The sequence below is a fragment of the Motacilla alba genome, chromosome 10 (assembly GCF_015832195.1).
Source record: "Motacilla alba alba isolate MOTALB_02 chromosome 10, Motacilla_alba_V1.0_pri, whole genome shotgun sequence".
Taxonomy (NCBI): Eukaryota; Metazoa; Chordata; class Aves; order Passeriformes; family Motacillidae; genus Motacilla; species Motacilla alba.
In genome coordinates this window covers 16,565,534-16,585,275 of record NC_052025.1, presented here as the reverse complement: position 1 = coordinate 16,585,275, position 19,742 = coordinate 16,565,534, and the positions used below count along the sequence as shown (strand labels likewise).

At 42.7% G+C, this 19,742-nt stretch overlaps 1 long non-coding RNA gene across 1 annotated transcript; it reads right to left on the bottom strand.

Moving 5' to 3' along the window:
- Positions 1–4,689: 4,689 nt before the first annotated feature.
- LOC119705266 lies at positions 4,690–17,997 on the bottom strand. The gene is made up of 5 exons (XR_005258180.1): positions 17,818–17,997; positions 14,246–14,338; positions 9,243–9,389; positions 7,995–8,092; positions 4,690–5,445 (listed from the first exon to the last, which is right to left on the bottom strand). It is a non-coding gene; the product is annotated as an uncharacterized LOC119705266 (long non-coding RNA).
- Between the last annotated feature and the right edge of the window lie 1,745 nt (positions 17,998–19,742).

Genomic DNA, 19,742 nt, shown 5'->3' with positions numbered 1-19,742 from the left:
AGAGCACAGCCAGCTACCTCCATGAAGGCCACCAAACAGCAGACTGTGCACCTGCTTTGCAAAGTTTAGACGCAGCCATTAATTTTTTTTCATCAACTGTTTAATAATTATTAAGAATCCTTCTGCTTACTCTGCACTAGCAGCCACGGCCTGAGCTCCAGCACACCAGCAGTCGAGCCCTGTGTATGAACAGATGCACAGCTGTGCATTTAATTGGTGTCAAGGTGGCACCTGAAAAGCAGCTACTTGAATATAGACCTAAATAACAGGACAGGTGACTTGCAATTACTACCTGTGCATTTGTGTGGACAGCTTGGGATTCTGCTGTTTCAAAGACCAAAACTTCTTAAATTTCTTTCCTTCAGGAAGTTTCTTGGAGAGGCAAAGAGGCCATTACAATTAAGGAGAACTTTTGTGTAAGTAAGCACTAAGTAAAAATTATAGAACTGGGATTTAGATTGTGAAACTGTCTAAAAGGCAAGTTGTTATTTGATTTTGAAATGTAATTGAAAATAAGAATAATGAAGATAATTCCAATTACTCTGGAATGGCCTTCTGCTCCTTACAGGGTGTGCAGTGATTAACTAGCCTTTTATAGCACTTTTTTTTTTTTCCCAGTGATGGAAGATTTACCCAGGAATCCTTGGGTAAGAATAATTTGTTTTGGCAAAGAGATTTGCAGTAGAGTGGAGGGAGGGTGCTAACCTCTGTCTCAGCCCACTCAGCCCTTCTGGGCTGCCAGGGCAGCCAAGGGAGGAACTGGAGGAGGAGGAAGATTTTCCATGCCAGTTTGAGCAGGCAGCAAACCGTGCAGACAACTGCAACTTTAACCATTCTGGCTACCACAAAATGAACCTTAGGGCTGCATCACAACGTGCTGGCTTCAGCACACCCGTAAACACCACTGAACTGGGTGTTTATGAAAAGCAAGCTGCACTTCTAAGGAAGATGAATACTCCCACTTTACATTGTTGGACTCTGAATAAGGAGAGCTCATTGGTGCATTTCTTTTTTTGTTTCACAATTAATTTTGGAGAGTTCTACTGACATCCATGAGTTATGTGTTGTCTTAGGATATTCTAGCAATGCACTGGACTAAAAGAAATGGTAGCTTCTCTCATCAAGAACTCTACTGCATCTTACCACTTGCCACCCATGTGCATTTTTACTGAACCCCAGAGATCTCAGAGAAAACACTTTGTGATGACTAAAATAAGGGTGCTGTTCCTTGCCACAGTTTAGCTTAAATTATGCAAAACTCCGAGATATGCGAGGCATAAAGAAAGGAAGAACAAGGCCTTTAATTGAATTCAAGATCCATTTCAACTGAATTGCTAAAACCCTAAAACAGAAGAGCAGTTTTGCATTCTGCTAACATAATCCACCTCCATCCATGTTACTCCCCATGAGTCACACACACATAAGCTCTCAGTGCACAAGATACAAGAAAAGACCACATAGCAAGCAGCTGAATCAGCCTCTCCTTTTAGGCCTTATATTTGCCCATGAAAATAGTGAATATTGAGACAGGACTATTCCAACTGTCATCTACAGCTCTTTGTTAGTGATAAGAAAGGAAATTTCTTCACTTGGAAATTCCAGTTTTTGTGCCAGCAGCTGCATTGGTTCCTCTGCTGCTGTCAATAGCTGTGTTCACTTTAGACCTTTCTAACACAGCATTTCAGAAACTGTTTGCTGCTCCTCAACCCACAGCAGGGTAATTCCATCTGTAGGGCTATGGTTTCTGGAGGAGAGGGCTTTTTTGTATTGCTGTCCTCTAAATCAGTTTACAACACAGACAAGTGAAATGACAAGGGCAATTAATAAGCAGAAGCACATTCCCTGGGTTCAGAGATTCAGGCCCTCAAAGCTTTGATCTACAGATCCTACAGAACAAGGCAGAGAGGCGGTGCTGGAATGTGACCCACAGGAGCATTTCCCTGCTGGATGGTTGATGAAAAAGCACTGGGATGTGCCTTTCCTTGCTCCCACAGCCTGTAGTGGCAACCCTCACCCCATTTCCCTGCTCTGCCCACATTCCCCTGAGTATCAACACAGCTCCTCTCTGTCTGTTCCTCCTCCTGTAACCCTCTGCCTCCCTCCCTCCCTGATGCATTCCCACTATCCTACCTGAGTTACTCCAGGCAGCAAATCCCTTTTCTTGGTCCAAGTCAGCCTCCATGGCCCAAACCAGCCCCCACAGCCTCCAGGAAGGGGCTGAGTGAAGCAGGGGAGAAATATTCCCTTGCACTGTGAAGGCACTGGAGGCCTGCCTGGCCAACCAGCAGCTCCCAGCAGTTATCTCAGGGTGTGCAGGGTGGAGCCCAGGGCCAGGTGAACTCCTCAGCGCACTCACAGCTGTGGAAATGAGTTCCTAGATCACTCACCTCATCCCTGCACAAGCAGCAAATTTTCAATGCAGCCCCCAAGCCCTGAGGGTAAAGGGGACACCTCTCCTGTACTACACCCATAGCTGGGGGACAGGGACACAGGAGACAAGTCCCTCAGAGAAGCCCCAGCAGCTGCTGTGGCCATGGGGGGAGCCTGGGAGTCATTAGGGGGTCCCCACGAGCGAGAGGTGCCCAAATCTCATTGTCCCCAAGCAGCAGCAATCAATAGGGCTGTAATTACCACTGCTGCTTTTGGTCCCCCGAAACAGGGGGAGCACAGCTTCGTGCCCGTGCTCCCATTGAGGATGCAGCTCTGCAAAACTACTCCTCTCATCCTTCTTTACATATTTATTACAACTCCTTAGCCTGATCCATGCAAACTAAAGGAAAGCGACCAATGGAAAGGGGCCGGCTTGTGCCAGCAATCCCCAGACTGTCAAGCGATCACTGAAGATTGGACAGGTCCTGATGAAATAAATGTTGGCTGCTGACTCTTCCAATTTTGCAACACTCCTCTGTGTCACTGGAGCAGCCTTGTCCAAGATTGAGATATTTGCAAACTGTCATCTTTCATAAATATCTGCCTTGAGTGACACTTTGCCCCCCTCCATTTCCCTTTGAAATGTACCTAGCTGGCACGGAGCCTGCGGGATTTCATTGCTTGTGATAGGTGATTAGCAAAGAGATGATTTCCTCCTCCCTCCTCCTCCTCCCCTCTGCCAAAGGGCTGAGTGACAGGTCCAAAAGGCGAAAGGCAGACTGGGGAAGCAAATCTGCCAGAGGCAGAAGTGATGACACTCCGAAAACACTTCATTCATCTTGCCAAATTACAGGCTGGGCTGGGGACTGATGGAGACTGGAGGAGGGAGGGGGGGGATAATCTCCTGCCTTTGCCTTGCATGTTCTGTGCTCAAAAACATTGCAAAGCAGCTCCGGGAGCTTGAAGGATGCACCCCAAACCCCTGCAATTTCTGCTCTGTAATGCTCCCAGGCGAGCTGCTACCTGGCTGTGCTGTAGGCTCATGACAGGAGCATGAAGTGCCTTAGTCATGGATGTCAGATCCCCTCAGCTCCCACGACGTCAGAAATGGGGGCTGAGAGGGAATTTCAAACAGCAAAACAAAGTAGGAGCCGCTTCCACAGCCTTCTCCTCATCTCTCTGGCAGGGAACTGCTCAGAGGGCAAAGCAGGTATTTGTGGTTCAGAGCTTTCCTGTGTCCATTTTGGGAACCTTGGAGAGGTAATTTGGGAATGAGCACAGGCGTGAGCCACTGATGCTGGTTCTGGGATGAGCTGGGATGTCTTCTGTGCAACAGCAAAAACTAATTGTGTGCTTGGACAAAGTTCTGCACAAAAACTTCTTTTATTAACAAGAATACCAATTTGGAATGAGAAATCCAATGTTTTTTTTTTTTTTTCTCCTCCTCAAAACATTACCTAAAGAACGGCTTGATTTGGGCTTTTTAATTTAAGGATTATTTTTGGTTTCTGGGTTTGAAGTGAGTGCCTGTCTCAAATGTAATTACTTTTTTTTTTTTTACCTTACATTTAATAGTTTAACATTGAAATGTTTCAGACTTGCCAATTAACTACTTCAACCCAAAGTATTTTGCCTGAATTCTCAACATGCCCCAAGTCTACTCTATTTACATTTTCAGACTTGACATTTCCTTTTAACAGAGAGATTGCTAACAAAGGAAATTCTGTTTTCCTCCTGTCTTTGCCAATGGACATTGTAAGCAGTGATCATTGAATCTTAAATTCACTTTTCCAGCTGAAGAGCAAGTCAGTTATTTCAGCTGGTGCAATTGAAAGTCTCTCTCTTCTGTCATCCTGAAGTACTTCAAGAGATACACAAACCACTCCTGAAGAATGAGAGAGAATGATTTTATTTTTAATAATACATGAGTTTTTTGCTACATGTCAAAGGCAGAACACCAGATTCCATTCTCTCCTAGGCTAGTCTAAGACCTAGGGTGCACTCAGACACAGACTTAATGCTGTTGTAAAAACTTATTTGAATTTTGTTATATCAGAACCTACAGCTCAAATAGATGCTGATGTCACTTTTCATTTTTACTTGTGTAAATGAAGCCTTGGCTGGCTTTCTGTAGCATCATCTCTCAATGGTATCTCCCAGAATACACTGAAAATGGAGACCAGGGCACAATAAACTGAATTGCTAATAACAAAAATAGGTGCCTAATACATTACAGAGTGAAGTGTCTACTCTAGACAGGAGAAGTATATTCTAAAATTATCCTTAACTAATCATCCCAGAATCAAAAATATCAGCGGTGGAAATGATGAAGGGCACTGTCTGTCCTGGAACTGTTTGATCCAAGCGTGTTTGCTGGGCACTTATTTACTAAATTCTATACAGCAGAAGTAATTCTGAAGAACATAAGAGAAATTACCATGAGTTTCTCAAGGACAAACATTGAATTTGTGATGGAACAGAGATTAAAACTTGGGGGCCTTGTCTCCCTTCAGCCACCTCGCTGCTTTATTCATGTTTGCACACAGAGCAGAAAAAACACAACAGAAGGAGGGAGAGTATGAATAAGCAAACCTACATGTCAGCACATGGACAAATAACCCAGTCATGCACCCACAGAGCAGTTCAGGTGAAGTTGAAGCACCTACATTGATACTTGCAACTAGAAGTAAAAATCCTTCTCAGCTGTCCCTGTAGCCTAATTATTTCCCCCACAAAATCAGAATAAAAGAGAGACGGGATTCCTCATCCAGAGTGCTTTAGGGTGTTGGGGGCTTTCTCCTGGGACTAGGAGCTGTGATTCCCCAGCTCTGGAATCAGCCCAGGTGATGGTGCCTGCCAGCAAAAGAGCAGCTGAGGTTGCTCTCACCTCAGAAAAGTTCCTTGGAATTTCCTTGGATGAGGTCTCGATCTGCAGAGAGGAGGAGGATTCATGCAGCTCTCTAAGATTTCCAGGGGGCATCTCCAAGGGTTTCTTGCTCATACCTTGATGTTAGATAGCTCTGCAGCAAGGCAGTGAGGGGGCTGGAGATTGTAGTGGATGCAGCCATCTTATTTCTGGAGATAAGGAGAAAGTGATAAATGCTGCATATGTGAGCGTGAGATGTGGTGTAACCCATCTGGCCACCTACAAACACATGTGTTGTGCCCATGACAAGTTAATTGTGCATTAATCAGGATATAATCTCATACTGCTAATGCAAGTCATGATGTAATTTTACCTTTACTACCTATGCAACTCTGGCCATTATTATCCTGTAATAAATCGTATCACTTCAGGCTGATGAATGACACTAGTTAATGTCTCTCCACCTAATTTGTTATTTCACATGGTGATGTGGCATTACGTTGGTTTGGTTTTTACTCAGGGAAGCTGCCTTACAGTTGTCTTAACTGGACTTTTCCAGAACATTTCCAACAGAAGAAAAAAAAAAAAAAGCAATTGTTACTTGTTTTTATTAAAAAATAAAAAGGGGATGATTTTACTAGACACAGTTGTTTGCTTTTGTTGGGCTACTTCTTTCCAGAGAGCCCAGCTCTGAGCAGAAACAGAGATACTTCAAGCAGCAATAACCAAAAATGCTGATTTGGGATTTAGCACCCATTTGGCCTCATTGCTGCTTGTTTATTGCAGCATTTGTTTGTTGCATGTTTGATGCAAGAATAAATAACTGCACATTCCCACTGCTCCCACAAGATGCACATAGGCCCACTTGCTCTGTGGCAAACAATTTAGCTGTGGCTTAAGAAGAAAAATGTGCATGTTGGAATTAAACAGTCACTTTTTTTGGCTTTTGGAACTCACCTCTTTGCCTGCACACCTGCGTGTCTGACCCTCACACCTTGAGGCTTTTTAAAGTTCTGGGTGGTGGTTACAGAACACTTTTTTTTTTTTTTTTTTGGTGATAAATAGGAAAATGCAGAGAGAGGACAGAGATCTAGAATGAGTTATTTTTCTAATGTTTTTCATTAAGCAGCAGCTGCTGTTTCCAAGCTGTCAGCTCTGTTGCCAGGGTGATTTTGTGCGCATGGCACAGAGCGGGGCTGGTGGGTTCAGCACATCCACCCTCCTGCCTGGGAGTGTCACTGCATCAGTGAACTCCTGGATCTGCAAACCCCTTCCTCTGACTCTGCTGGGAATTGGGCTGCAGGAGCAGAACTCCTTGCTAAGGTCATTCGGCGCTGTGCTCTTCCACTCTGGCACAGCCTTGTCTTCCCCCTTTCCCTGAAGTGGAACACATGAAGCATTTCATTTTGACATTTTAAGTTTCACACACAGTTCTTGGTCCTCTCCTCAAAGGACATAACAGATAACCTAAGCAAGATATTAAATATTTCAGGCAGTGGCAGCAAACAGTGCTAAAAAACCAAAATCAATATCCAAGTGTCTGCACAATGCTAACCAGTGACTTCCCTGGATCAACTTCTCCCCCTAAATGCTGTGCAAGGGTTAAAGAGCTTTGTTGGACTACACAGAGGACAACAGAGTTGTTTTGCACAGAAAAGTGTTTACACTCTAAGCACAGAAATAAGGGGCTAATTTTATTCTAGTATTAGTCTCAGTTTGCCTTCCAAAGTGCAACATTTTTCCAGTCTACAAGGTAGGACTCCAAGGCAGGGAGAGCACCTTTTTCCCTGGTTAGGGCATTATGATAAATTTATGGTTTTTGAGTGTCTAATGAATGCAGTAAGAAAGGTAAAACGTTCACAACTCTTTAATATACTGGTGAGAAAACCTTATCAGTTTACTGGAGAATCACAAATGGCAACAGGTCAGATCAAATTTCTCATGTGGCATAAAATCATAAATGCAGTTCCCAGGGCTACCTCAACTTTAATAAAATGAAGTCATCCATGTGTTGCTTTGTATTAATATTGCAACTAGGTTTAAGCATATATGAGCCATGATTTTTCCTCAAGTGTTAAATCAAATTGAATCACAGGTTTTTATGAGTGATAAAATGATAATAGACCAGATCTGGTCAGCTAGGATAATAACTTGATTCAGTACTTTGGATGTAAGTGTTTAAGATTTCCACAATAAAACTGTAATGTTATACCCTAAAGTGTGTTAATAACATTAAGTGATGTAACAGTGAAAGCGAACTGACAGAATGTAATACCCATAGGGCCATCATAATAGAAATAATTTATAATGTAACAGCAATAAAATCTTTAATGTTATCTCAATCCAGTCCTGTCCCCAAGTCTGGGGTTTCAGATTACATGTGATTTTTTTTTTTCTATGCATTTAAGTGTTAACTTAAAATAATTAGGAAAATGGTTTTCAAAGTGGAAGAGCCTTTCAAAGTTGCTGACCTGATAATAATATTATTAACTCTTTCCTTCCTACCAAAGTCCCCTGTGGCCAATAGCTGATATAAAAGGAGGTACATTTCTTTTGCTTCCTTTTTTTCCCCCTTTTTAAAACAACTTGCAGCAATCAAGGAATATGTAGGACTAGCATTCTACATGAAGAAGGTATCATACCCTCACCATTTTCACATCTAAACACAAACCCAAACCACAGTGTAAAAGAGTTTGAACAAAGACCCAGTAAATGTCACCACACCATAAACACAAGGTTGATGTTTGTGGCTACTTACAAAAGAAAGGGGAAGCCAATGGGGAGTCTTCCATCCTCACTGTGGCAAACCAGAACTTGTCCTGGAAGAGCCTGCTTGGATATTAGCAGATGTCCTTCCTGGCAAAAATGTTGGGATAAATTCCCCAGAGGGCCCATGAGATCTTTTACAGCCAGATCTTTAAGAACAGAACAGATCAAACATCTCTAAGGTGTGGATAACACACACAACGTGTTTTATCCAACCTATTAACAGAGAGGGAAATCAGAGAACCCCATGTACATGACACAGACCTTTCCTCCATCTCATGCAGCATAAATATGTTTCCTGGAATCTCAATATGGACTGATGTTTATCATCTCCTAAGACAGTGGTCCTTAGGAAATGAAGAGCTTTTTTTGTTTATTATTCTCTTCAAAACATATGAAAAGAACTGACTGGACAGACATGTGGACAGATCTTGCTAAATATGTGCAGAAACATAACATTTAGAAGTAAGCTAAAAACAATCTTTAATATTTAACACAAGATTTACTTATTTCAAGGTAAGGTATAATTTTATTCCTTCTTCCTGATGAAATTGCTTGCTAAGAATATTGACTGTTTTAGGCAGGAATACTGAGGGCTTTCTGTAATGTATGCCATGCCTCAGAGGAGCCAAATCAGAATAAATTCAGCATCTGAATTCTCTTGCAGACCCATCCAACCCAGGACTAATAACCTGTGTCTTTAGAAAATACTCCAGCATCAGACATACAAGATAGTTATGGTGCAATTAAGAAAAATCCTCTGACTCTCAGGTTCTCTCTGGACTCACCAGGGAATGCAGAAAAAAAAAAAAAAAAAAGTGGAACTGAACAAAGAAGCAGCTTATCATCTTGAAATATGCTGGGTTAATCGTCCCTTTAAAAGCAAATGTATTAGGAAAACATTAGATCCTTAGCCCTCTGTGACATAATTACACAGGCTTCTGATTAAACAGAGGCTCTCATTAAGTAAAACATTTTATTTTAGTTTCTTGTTGGTTGTTGGTATTATTGGGCTTCCTGCCCAATTCCAGCCAGGCTACCATATGAACAGTGAAAACAGCCAACATTGTTAATACAATAACAACAACAACACTTGGCACTTCCAGCCTTCCCTTGGTCTCAGAATCTTACAGCAATTTACAGATATTCCTTGGGTGCACCACGTGACAAGGTGGTGGAGCAGGTAAGGCTGACCATGTTTATGTTATAGATGGATAAATCAGGGCAGAGAGGGACTCACCTGCCTTTGCCTGGCTGCTAGAAAGTCAGTGGTGAGATCCAGAAGTCCTGAGGAGAAAACCACTTGGAATTACTGTTTCAACTTCTTTCCCCCCTCCTTAATTGCTGTTGCTCTTTACAGGTTCCTTGTAGCAGAAGAGGACTGGTGCTGTGAAAAATCAAGCAGAGATGCAAATCATAAGGAAAAAGCAATTAAGCATTGCTTTTTGTTTGTAGTTTAAAAAAAAAAAGACCGCTACAATTTCTCTCCAAAACAGATTTGTGGTGGTTTACATAAAGCAGTAAGGACCTATTTTTGGCCAGCTGAGATGTAAAGTTTGCACTGTGGGTTCAAGCAGTAAGTAACAGAAGGATGTTTTAGTTTCTAGATCACCAAATCTGGCCCTTCAGACACATGGAGAGAGGCTTCTTTGCAGAACTTCCAGTGATGGGAATGTAAGAAGAACATTGTGCATGGGATAAGGGGTTCATTTATGAATGTGTAACCTCTGAGTTGCCATTAGCACTGAGCTTTCATCCACCTTTGGCAGAGATACTGCTCTCCCAATGGCTGGGAAGGGGGCTCTGGTAGACTGGAATGGATTTATGTGGCCAAGCTTACAAAAAAAGGCTTCAGTCTTCAGCCTGAAAAGGGTGAATCAACTTTTGACCTGCATCTGAAAACACTTCAGATGTTGAAAGCTGAGCAGAGCTCACCTTTGCTGATCATGGTATGGATACAAGAGGAAAGTTTTGCAGAATACAGAGTTTCCCTTCACATAGAAGGGTTTAATCCCTAAGATTAATAAATATTTCTCACTGGTGTGCTGGCTAGTAAGGAGAGTCACTGTTGATTTGCCAGATTTCTGCCCCAGCCAAATAATTCTTTTTCTCTCTAGCCTAAAAGAGAGAACTTTGCTATCTAGGAGCATGAAGTGTTAAACTCCTCTTAGGCAGTGAGGTTTAGAGACAAAATCTCACACAGTGCATATAAATATCATCTGTATCCAGACTCCACCAGTGTGGATTGTAATTGGCACTGCTGTGAATTATCTGTTACTGATACACACCAACACCCCCTGATTTGTAAGCTCAGGTGCCCCTTCCTGGCTGCAAAAATGAAAACATAACACCCACGTGTAAACCTAATGGAGTCAGTATCAGAACAAGCTTTTAGGTCTGTGTGCATGTATGACAACAGTGCCAGAGGTGGAAACCTGCTTGTCACTTATTCAGCTGGAGATGAACAACTGGCTTCAAAAGAAACTCAGGAGTGAAAGATTAAAGGGAAGATGACCATGAACTCTCCTTTCCCCAAAGAAGTTCAAAGCTTCCTGATTTAGGTTCTTATCGCACTATAAAGAGGGGAAGCAAGGAAGATAAAAATTTAAAAATAAATGATCTTTAAGAAATTATCCTCATCTGAGTGTCCTCCAATATGTCTGGTCCTCTAAGTGTTAAGTGAATTGTAACTAGATCCTAGGGAGACAGTTGCAACCTGGTTATCAGTGGCAGTAAATGGAAGATAATAGCCCCACTAGAGAGTTATGAAATGGCTTGTCTTTGAGCTGCCAAAGTGTTTAGGCTCTCTTTTATTATATTCACAGCAGTAATCCGATATGTCCTGACTTCTGTCATCTGTATGTAATGCTTATCAACTCTCTGCCAGTGATTCACCCCCTTGTCAGGGACAATTATTCCTCAAAGTGCTGAGGTTACGACTGAAGCAATATTATGACTGGAAAGAAAATATGAAAGGTGCAGCTCACCAGAGCCAGCAATCTTGAGGCTGACGTCAAAGCGGAGGAGAACATTGTTGATAAAAAAATAAGGCATAACAGGAGTGTTGCACTGCTGTTCCCACAGCACTCCTGAGCTCTGCTGAGGTCATGCATACCTATGATGATGGTGATGGAAGATTTTCCCACCCTTTTATTGGAGCTAGGTTTCCATACTTCCGTGGTTAGGTGTCTCTCTCAATTTCCCATCTATGTTCCCATTTAAAGCCACTTAAAACTGAAGAGGCAGCGTGTGTTCTGTCCCTCTAAATTTGCAGACAGGAGCTCAGCCTAGGAAATTAATTTTCCTCCAGAGGATCATAAAATGAAAAGCATAATCTAAGGGACAGGGGGCCCACTTTGCAGTTTTCAAGTTGCCTGAAATAACAGTAATACCTGTGGTGAAATTCTGCTCCAAGCACGCTCTGACCAACCTTTTCCATCACTCTTTCAGATGCCTCTGGCAAAACTGAAGTAAATTTTGATCCTGAGCCTGTGGCTAGGGGAGAGCAGTGGGGATGCTCAGGTCAGTGTCCTGGCACCACGAGAGCAGTGCTGGGGAGCAGAAGGAAACTGGGATCAGAAGCTCAAGGCCATTGGGAGAGCGAGGGGCTGTGGCACTTCTTTGTCTCCTCTCATAGCAAGGGGTGACTGTGGCTTGGGAGCTTTGTCAAGGGCAGTGAGGGAAAGCAGCTGGTCAGGGAACATAATGGTGAGACAGGGAGGCCAAAGAGGGGTGGCAGATGGTCCCAGGGGCCGTCCAGCTGACCAACAGCAGCACCTATGCCCTGCCTGCACATGTGGCACCGACCCAGGATGGGTTCTTAGGTGTCAGCCAGCACATAATTCACTGGACTGAGGGTTTCAGCCTACAGAGTAACAGGAGTGGAGGAAAACAATACCTCTCTGTGGTGTTTTGATAGTCCTTGGGCTCTCTAAGTACAGTGCAAACTCTGTATTTCAGTCCATTTTGCAAGCAAGGGGTTGAGCGAGGCTGTTTCCCTGCTTAGAGGGTCACATGGGTCCAATTGCAAGGTCGGGGAGGCCCCAGTGAGAAGGCAAAACAAGCAGAGCTGGAGCAGGGAAGGAGGGAGGAGGCAGTCAGGGCTGAAAAAAGAATGCTGTCCCAAATCAGCCGGCTCAAATCAGGAAGTGGAGCCACTTCTCAGAGTGCAAGCCTGGCCTTTTGCAAGGTTTGGTGCTGCCACTGGTGCTGGGATGTTTGGTGCTTCCTGCCCATGCACCAACAGGAGCCCACAGGGGTCCCAAGGGTCACGAGCAGCAGGGTCAGCTGTGCTTCCATCAGGAGGGAAACAGCCTCCAAAAGCACTGAGAAGAGGGAATGAATCACTGTGCCTTGTCTAATATATTGCAGTAATGTAATATAACAGCAATAACCCCCAGAGTACCATCTGGTGAACTTGTGACTAAACACAGCTTGTTTTGCTCAAGGCACACAAGCAATGGACAAGTATATATTTTATTCCTTTGCTTCACCCTGCCCAAGTACAAGTGGAATCAAAACTATTTCTGGGAATTTTAGACCATCTACAAATCAGAGCTGCAAGCAGTTATTTCTCCCCTATGAAACACACAGGCAGCTCGCTCTGCAGGAGGGTGCTCAGCAGCATAAACTCCTGAGTCTCAGTCATGGCCACCAAAGTAGACAGAGGCCTCATCTCAGCTGTTCTCTCCCCGTTTCTGACGCTGCAAAATTCCCCGTTAAAGATTCCTGTGTGTAGGTGGATGTTTCAGGTGATATTTCCCAGGGAGGCAGGAGGCCTGAGTCACCCATGAAGAATATTGGTGACTAGCTGCTCTGACCTTGGTCAGAGTTAATCCTGCGGGAATGAAAAGGTTCAGATTTCAGCGCTTACTGGAAGAAAAGGGAAGAGAGGAGGAGCAGCCCCCTACTAAGATAAAGACATGACCAGTGGCTCTGCCATCAGTTACAGCATTGCTTGCATTTGGCATTACATTATGAAAATATCTATTCAGGGGGGAAAAGGAGATCAAAGAGAACATTTCTGTGGTGATGACTTTAGCTCCACTTCACCCTGCTCCCTCTCCTCCTCCCGTCCTTGGCGTTTCAAGGCTCCTGCTCTATTCATCCGCTCCGTGCCACCCCGGGTTTATAACACCACATCATCAGCAGCACTAATAACCCGTGATTCTTTCCCCCCATTGTGTTTGTCAGAGTCAGTAATCTGGGCACTACAGCAGCACAGCACTGAAAAGCTACAGTGTGTTCCTATAGCAACCGACTAATCCGCAGGTGGAAGGTGATTGGGCACCTTTTGCACCGGAACAATAATTTGAAAGATCTTTTTCAGTGTGCTGTTCTGCAGCATGAGTTCATTGTACTGCAACCCACCACGAATCGTTATAAGCTGTCAGGAAAATGCACAAATCACAGCCAGGAGAGGCGACGCCTTCCAGCAACAAGCCCTTGAAATATTTCACGGCAGGTTAAGAGGCCAAATTGTGTATGGCGAGATGTATTGTATGGGATAAAACAAAGAGCTTGTATAATAAGCCAATGCTGACAGTCTCCAAGTCAGGGAATCCCAGTGAAGTGTAAGGCTGTGCATGAATATGAGTTTTCCTGAGCTGTGGAAGGAAAACAGCCGTAATAAAAGAAAGCGCTGGGCAGAGCTCCCACATTTGACTCTTCCAAAACCAATTACTCCCACCTGGCTATTCCCATTTCTCCTAAAACATCTCTTGTTACCGAAGAGAATTTAATATTCTCTAATTGAAACCTCTAATTTAAGGCATTTGCTTGCTATCCTCAAAGTCTGAAATCCTGGCCTGTATTTTCACAGGGTGATTAGATACCATAGAAGGGTCAATTTTTTGGATATCCAAAGTCAAACTAAGAAACCTTCAAGAAATACACAGCATGTTTGCTCTGAAAGCCAGGCTTTGTTATATTTCTCAGAGTTAAGTAGTCTGAACTTGAGGTAGGGAGTGATCTTCTCTGCCCATGCCAGGGGGCTTGGAATGAGAGATGATCTTTAAGCTCACTTCCAAACCATTTTATTTTACTCTGATCTTTCCAGGTAAACCAGCCCAATCCATGGAGCAAGTGCAGTATAGGCAATGAGAGAACAAACACCTTCATACCAACCTCAAGCAACCTGTCCTTTGCAGTCTATGTCTAATTTCTACTCTTTTTTTTAACCTTTCATTACCTTTTTTTTTTTTTGAAAACACTGGATCAGAAATAGTAGATATGGATAGAAACCTCGTTAAAGCTCAGTTGTAGAAGCAGATGCATTTCCCATACAGCCATTGCAGTGGAAAGTGAGAGCAGATCATGGAAATGATGTAACAGGCCCTGTCACAGGAAGGAAAAAAAAAAAAGAAATCCGTGAAAAACTTCAATAAGAAGAGAGAAATAGCACAAGTGCTTCTTTACCTCAGTTTAATCACGCTGAATAAAGAATGTCTTTATAAAATGCCTGGAATTAATAAAAATGTCAAAAATTCTCATTGCACAAATCATCTCTTTCAAGATTTGTTGGGGTAACGGAGGAGAAAACTTAAAAACAGAGGGCAAACAGAAGTTTAGTTATTAGGTTATGACTTCCAAGACTGCAGCTTCAAAAGCTTCCCCACATTTACTGGCCAAAGATTCCAACCTGGGGTGCTTCCATCTAAAGCAAATTTCCTAAATATGAGACAAGGAAGTCAGTGTCTTATTTACAGCTGAAGAGTTTTATAAAGCAACATGTCCACTGAGAGCTGAATCAACAAAAAAACAGCACAGAACAGACCCTGCTTTTAATCTCTTTTGCTCATCCCAAAGTAAGATGAATAAAGTGGATGAGGCAGGTTCACCTACTCAAGCCAAACCAACTGAAAAAAAGCTTGGATGGGGTCTTGTATATTCCCCCCAGGGTATTATTAGATTATTGAATATTCTACAGCAAATATGAGTGTCTTCCTCTTTCTTCCCCCTCCTGCCTTTCACCTACCTCGTAATTCAGGAAATCTTCCCAAAGAAAGTTTAACTGAAACAGGCATATGTCTCAGAAATTTTCTTAATAAACAATTTCCAGAAAAATACTAAAATACTTTTGACCATCTTTAATTGTGAAATGTATTGATTGTTCTTCTCAAGTAATTCATGCCTGAAAATGACACATTTTTGTTCCTTTTAGAGGACTTGGATAGATAGCATTGTTTTTCTTTCCAAAGCACATCAAAGAGCCCAAATTTTGGCAGGCTTTCTGTTTTCTTTTGAAAAAAGAAAGGGGGGAAAAGAAAGAAAAACATCAGCAAAACAAAGCTAAGAATAACTGCTCTTTTCTGAAGAGTTGTGGGCTTCTTCACTTCCAGATTCATGTCATGGTGCTCACTTCAGGGAGCTGCTGAGACACACAGCCTGGAGGTGGGGAGGAGGAGAGGAATGGAAAGATCAGAGAATTGGCACGGGCCACAGAGCCTTTCTCCTCTTGATGTTCAAGCTGAATCTAGACACAGTCAGTCAGAACCCAGTGTCATCATTATTTTTAAACACTTTCATGGGCCATGCAAGGTCACACTGTGGCCTCCAACACAGGGGACAAGTTTCCACATATCTGCAGCTGCTACTTCATCGACAGCTCTGGTGATAGCTGCTCTCCAGTTTGTTGTATCTCCATTTTGTATGTCAATAAATTCTAGAAATTGGCTGGATTTGGGTTAAGAACAGCCCTTTCATTTCAGGACAAGGATGTACAGAAAGTACTGAGAGAGCTGAGTACTTCCCCCTTCTGTTCAAATGTTCAGAGGAAGTAGGTTGGTATTGGTGCAGAAAGGTTTTCAATTTTGAGCATGTTTTTGCCCCTGGACCCATTTTTTTTTTTTGATTTCCTTGCTCAGCAGTGATTATGATTTACTTATCACAGACCTGCACTCCTGTGGCAGGATCTGATGTCTGTGCTGTTGGTAAAACATCGTGCACTATTGCCAGATGTTAAATATGAAGGAATAACATCAAAACAATGAAAAAGAAATATCACCAGCTCTTACTTTGTGAGGCAACTTTTATCTTGATTTACTGTGTAACTGGGCTTACTTATTGGTGTTAGAATCAGATTATTTTAAGGTGTAAAATTCTCCTGGTGATTGTGGTACAAGTGGCAGAGTTTCCAAAGCTTCCCAAGCAGAGCTGCTTTGCTCTGAATTGAGAATAAGATATAAAGAAAGGCTCAGAAAAGACGTGGAGATATTCTGAGGGAAATGCCAGCACTGCCTGCTTTATCACTCAAAATATGGTGTCACACTGAGCTGAAACGTGCTAACCTTCCTCAGCAGGGCCTGCTCTGGGGTAAAACTACTTTTGACTTTGTGGGACTTTTAATGGACTGTTATCATCCAACAGCCCAGACAGAGGGCTGCAGGAGCTGGCAGTGCATGGCATTTCTGGAAAAGGACACAAAATCCCTGGAGTGTGGCATGGAGCTGCAGCCTGGCCCAGTTCATGTCATGCCCACACTTTGGGGAAGGAGCAGAAAGGCACAAAGGCAGGGCAGCTCACACAAAACCCACTGAACTCCTCAGCTCGGAGTGATAAACCAAAGTGCATCCCTTGGCCAACTTGTAAATGACTGGGGCACAGAAAACGTCCTCTGGATCAAGATGACAGGGTTCACTGCTAGAACAAATCACACAGTATGTGAAGTTAGGCTGTGACCTATTGCTTGGTACAATTATCTGACCTCCTAACAAAGCCTGGTGAAGATGGCAGCGATCCTGCATACAAAACAGAGCCTGGTGGAAAGTTGCTATTCTTCAAACCCTGCATCTAGACATCTTTCAAGTGATTTCAGAATTTAGGGTGAAAGTGGATCTTAGGCCTTTTTTTTAAAAAGCCATTTCAAATCCTCATTCATATCATAAATGCTTTTTTCTCCTTTCTTCTGCAGGCCACTGAAATCTCTGGGGCCATGACATTGTCTGGCACTGAATGCAGCCCCTTTTTATCATTATAAAGAAATAATGAAAGCATATGGTGGAGAGGCACTCATATTTCAGTGTATGGTGCCTTCCTCCTTGTCCATAACCAAGCACTGAAAATATATATACTATGATGAGAACATTGAATATTTCCAATACGCTAACAGAAAATTCCTAATAATTCAAACTCATCCCTGCTGCCTAGCTTGATTGTAAGTTCAAAGCAAAAGAAACCAAACATATCTTCACTTTTGTGCATTAAACATCAGCAAGTGACCTGTATTTTATTACAGTACACAGCTGTTTTATCACATAAGTAAATAAATCACCATTGAACCAACTTTGGGAACGAAGATTTTGAATAATAACACAATTAAGTTTTCCCACAAAGTCCAAATAGCCCACTTGCTCATAGTTGCTACAAGCTGTGATTCCCACGTGAAAGATATCAACTTATTTCCTTTTCCTGTCAATCATCAGTACCAAGTGGGGCCCTGGTATGTCAGGTCATGACCTTTCACTCTGGGCATGAGCCTGAAAGCCACTAGTGAATCAACTAGTTTAATTATTTAGGCTGTTTTTAATAAATATAAAAATGTGGCCTTAAATATTTCACATGCTTGTTCAGTTTGGGCTTTCAAGGACCTCTCATCGGGCCCACCAGCCTGAAAGTGTCCTCTTATTGGTAGGAAATCAGTCAATTAAAAACCCAATCCAGCTTTTGGAATAAGGTTTATTTTGTTGATTTTGAGCTTCCTGGCTTGGGTGTCACTTGCTTGTTTGTTTAGAGGAGAGGCTTTTTATTATCTTTTTTTTTTTTTTTTAACCATAAGACTGTTTTTAATCATCACCAGCAATGGCCTATTTGCCTACCTCCCACAAAATGATCCTTCATACAGATGCCAGCATAGGATTCACAGATTTCCATGTATGGTCTATCTTCCACATCCTCTTCACCTATGGGAAAAATAAAAAGGCAAACAAAAAAACAAGCAGGAAGAAATCCAGTGTAGCAAAGTCCACATAAAACAATTTAAAAAAATATTTTTGGGTAATGTTGACAGGTTTGCTACTAGGTCCCTTAGCAGTGGACAGTTTAATTCCATTTTAGGTCAAAGTTTGATGACAGCCTTCCTTTGCTAAACTTCCTAACAATTTCTTTCAGCTTGTAACTCCCATAATCTAAAAATCTAGGCCTGAACCAAGCTGCTGATCCTGCCCAAGATTCTGCACAAGCAATCTGCATTAACCACAACCACATCAGTATAGAACAAGTGATGCTTTCCCTGGATATCAGGGACAATGATTTGTATTCTACAACCCACTTATGCTTATTGCTCAACAAACTTTCCAGCTGGTAGTTACAGGACAGAATTAAACTTGAGAAACTAATTGATGGTGTCTTTTTAAAGAACTTGGGCTGCCAGAGTTAACTTTGCTTCTGAACATTCCTGCAATGTACACAACTTTCCCAGCCTCTCTCAGATTTATTTTGTTTCTCTTTCCCCTGGTGCTCTAGGACTTCTCCAGAAAGTGAGTGTGAAGGGCTGTCTCTATTTATAGATGATTAACCCAATTCTTATCTTTCTCCCTCCTCTCCCTCCTCTCCCTCCTGCCATGGTCCTGCATCAAAGAGAGGACTTGGGGAAAGAGAAGAGAGATGCTCTCAGTCTGAATTTTCCAATCCCTCTCATGGGCTGCTGGGTCTGCAGGAAACATCAGCATGCCAAAATTTGCTTTTCTTTCAAGCAGGAGTATTAATCTAAATGATGAAATATATCTCAAAAATGAAATTGCTGCAGTGTAGAGATCATCAAAGGTACTTTAATTGAATTATGCTTTGTTTGGGACAGTAGAAAACATTTAATCTTGATCCTCTTTGAATTATTCATTTTGCCTTAATGGCTTCAAGGTGCGCACAATAGTACGTTAGAATTCACAATACAATCAAACAAAAGTCAGCTGAAGCATCCTATCTTTATTGAATTAAAAGTGTCCTTGCCTGATAATGCTGCTTCTCAGCAATTTCAGCAAAATTGCTGTAGTCCAGAGAAATCTGTCCAATTCATCTAAGCCTGCACTCGCTGATGAAAAGCTGCCTCCTAAGAAGTCCTCAATCCTCCTCCCTCAAGATGCACCAGCAGGAGCATGTGTTCCTAGCATGTGAGCCACCCCCAACCTCCTGCAGGAGGGGAGATCAAAACCAAAGCATCGATCCGAGGATCCAGCACTTTGAAATGAGATCTGGGCAGGCTCCAAGGGGCAGCGGCGGTGCCGGGGAGCGCCGGGAACACCGGGAATGCGCTGCCCTGATCCAGCTTTTCAACCTGACCTCGCCGGCACCAGGACAGGGCAGCCAACCCATTAATGTCCAAGGAAGCCATGGACCAAATCAGACAGTTTAAATAACTCAGCTGTGAACGTAGAACCCCATTATCATGTCTGTGAGGCCAATCTGAGCAGCTGATTCATCTCGGGCAGTTTGCTCTGGACCAGAGGTCTCCACCGCATCCACTTGAAGTTTTAAATCAGATGAGGGTGAAGAACTCTGCACTCAGACACTGTGTTAGGAGGTGCCATATAAAAGGACAGACAGGCAGAGAGGCTTGTATTAAAGGCCCTTATTCCCATCATATTTAACTAGCTCTATTCTGACATGATTACTGATTTCATTGGAATAAATGAATGCAATGAAGTAGAGTTAGGAAACTGTATAGCCATTATTCCCCTACAAAACACATTGCCCTGGTAAACATGTCCTGGTTTTTCATGCATCTGATGGGTTTAGTCACAGAAAA